We start from the raw sequence: 2,695 nt of genomic DNA, 5'->3' as shown, positions 1-2,695 counted from the left end.
TCAGAGGTCAGGTGCTGAGGACGCTAAGACTATGGCCTGTTCAGTATAGAGCGCACTGTTTTGGGAGTCTGTTGGACAATGCTCTTCACACAATCTCACAATGTATCACAACAGGTTTGTACTGACAGTGTACTCGGAACACGGACACGGAATTCCCACAATGTGGTTTGAGGTTTGAGGAGGAGTCTTGCATTTCCATGCATTGGCAATGATGGAAAGTCACAGAGTGACTAGCACTTGTAATCTTATATGAATTTAGTGTACATGTATATGCCATAGTTTAGATACCCCTGGCCCAATTACATGTTTTGATTTCGGAAGTGCAAAAAAGTAAATAAAACCTCTGCAGCAAGTTCACAACAAACATTTTCAGCTAATGCCAGCTAATGTTAATGTACAGTTATTTTATAATATATATATATTATGTTATGTATATTACATCCAGATCTATTAAGGGACTGTGAGGGTCATTCCAAACGCTTCAGCTTGTGTTTCTTGAAGGTCGTAGATTTAGAGGTATATTTTTAATATCTGTCCACCACTGCTTTGCTTTGCCTTTCTGGCCAGCATTTGAACAGTCCTGTCTTAAAGTTGTTGTTTTTTGGTCTATCAGCTTCTCTCTATACTGACAAAGTCATTTCAGCCAGTGGACATTGTGAGCTGGAAGCTTTTTTTTTATGGCCTTCCTGGCTTGGTTTTCTGATGTTGAGCAGCTGCATTGATGAGCCCTTGGTTGTTTAGTGTTGTACCATATGGTTCAAAGAATCAGCAGATTTACTATGCTTAGAATTCTTGATTTCTTGACCTGCCTAATCAGTCCTAGCGAGCCTAACAAATTCAGTTGTAAGTTCAAAGACTTTGCATTTGGTAGAGTGTCCAAACATTTGCACATAGCCTAATTACCGTTTTAATTTTCTACAGTCCTACAGAGGTCTTTCCTCTTTTGCTATCACTTGATGTAATGCTTGCCAGAATTGGTAGTTTTGTCTGCGTTGGTTTGAAAAGGCTGTATCCACCCTCTGAGCACTGGTTGCAATGTGTGACTAGGTTCTAGGGGTCGAAACTAGAAATGAGTAAACTAGGGAGAAAACTGGAAAAAATGAAAAAAATGTGACATTTTAAAACAGTTTGCTGCAGAGTCTGCATTTACTTATTTTTACTTCAATAAAATAATTACCAAAATAATTGACAAAATGTAATTTTGCCTAAGGGTGCCTAAACCTTTGCATACAGCTGATTGAACTCGCCCATTCTGTTCCCGATATTGTTCTACGGAGTTCTCCTGATTTGAAAATGCAGGGACTAGCAATCAGGTGACGTTTGAGCACAGAGTAAGTCTCTCTCGTGCCATAGAAATGGATGAGTGTCCACACCAGAACACAAGAACAAGAACGCTGACCCTCCTTTGATGCTTCTGGGCATCAGATGCAGACACAGCTGCACTCATGTAAGCCAACGCCAGACTCCGTCACGGAGCTGCACATAACTTCAGGTACTGAGTATATTCTATTTTTGCAATCAACATAGCCAACTGCAAGTGTACAGTGATCCAGCCAACAGTGATGCTAGTGGTAATGCTGGGAACCGCTGCCATATCTGCCAGCCATCCAGGGATTTTCCACTCAATGTCTTCATATTTGCTGCCGTTCTGAACAAGTTTGTGTTGATGAGACTATGCATAAGAGAACATGCAAGAACACTGAGTCATGGCATCGCGTCTCCCCAGCTGTAGGACTTTAAAGAAGATATTGGGTGAAAATTGTAATTCTTATGATTCATCCCTTACTCCAGATGCAGCTGATCAGCCAAGACACGTTTGTTGTCTGACGGTTGCTTCTTTAGTTTGCAGCAGAGAGGTTAGGCTAGCTTTGCTAACAGACACTGGGCTTAAACTGTCACCAATGTCATCTCTGTAACTACATGCCAAAAAGAGCTATAGTTTAAAGATGTTTTTAAAACAATAATAGATAATATTGTAAGTATATTACAATCCACATATCATCCCACTCTGAAGTGCTATTCCACCTCAAAACTGGTTCCGGCTGCTTCACCATTTTGCTGTGTAGTTTAATTTAGACCTAAACCAGATAAAGTTGTCTATGTTAAATAAATGAAGATCTGATGGCTGATTGACTGTTTTTGGGTGTGTATTTGCAGAAGTGAGATTGGTGACAGTGTTTGTTAGCAATGTTAGCCTTGTACAGGGAGTCCATTTAGTTTGCTGAAAGGTGTGCAGAAATCCGGCACCCCAGCGCCGAATTTGCCGACCTCTGGCTGATCTTCTGCATTTGGGTTTTGAGTGATACATCATGTTCATTTGATATTACATCTACTCCATAAACCGAATGAAATCTGAAATCCTGATCTCCTATATGTTAGGCTCATAGTCACTGACCTTTACACATCATATGGAAATTTCCAAAGGTTCTGATTAATGAGGAAGGTGTATGGTGGTCCAAGGGTTTTGCCACACTGCAATGGTGCAATTTCTAGAAGGAAATAACATAAAGATGTACTGAGTTGCCCTCAGATTTAAAAAAATGTACTGAGTTGGAACAAATCAGCAAAACAAGAAAATAAAGGTAATGTACGGTCATATCTGCTTCTCAGCTGAAGACATTAGCCATTTCCATGTTCAGGTCCAGGTTCTCTGTGCCTAACAGCAGTTTAGTAAAATGAAATATCTGTTCTAGTA

This window comes from Salminus brasiliensis, chromosome 16 (assembly GCF_030463535.1).
Source record: "Salminus brasiliensis chromosome 16, fSalBra1.hap2, whole genome shotgun sequence".
NCBI lineage: Eukaryota > Metazoa > Chordata > Actinopteri > Characiformes > Bryconidae > Salminus > Salminus brasiliensis.
The sequence above is the reverse complement of the archived record's forward strand: the minus strand, read 5'-3'. Positions refer to the sequence as shown.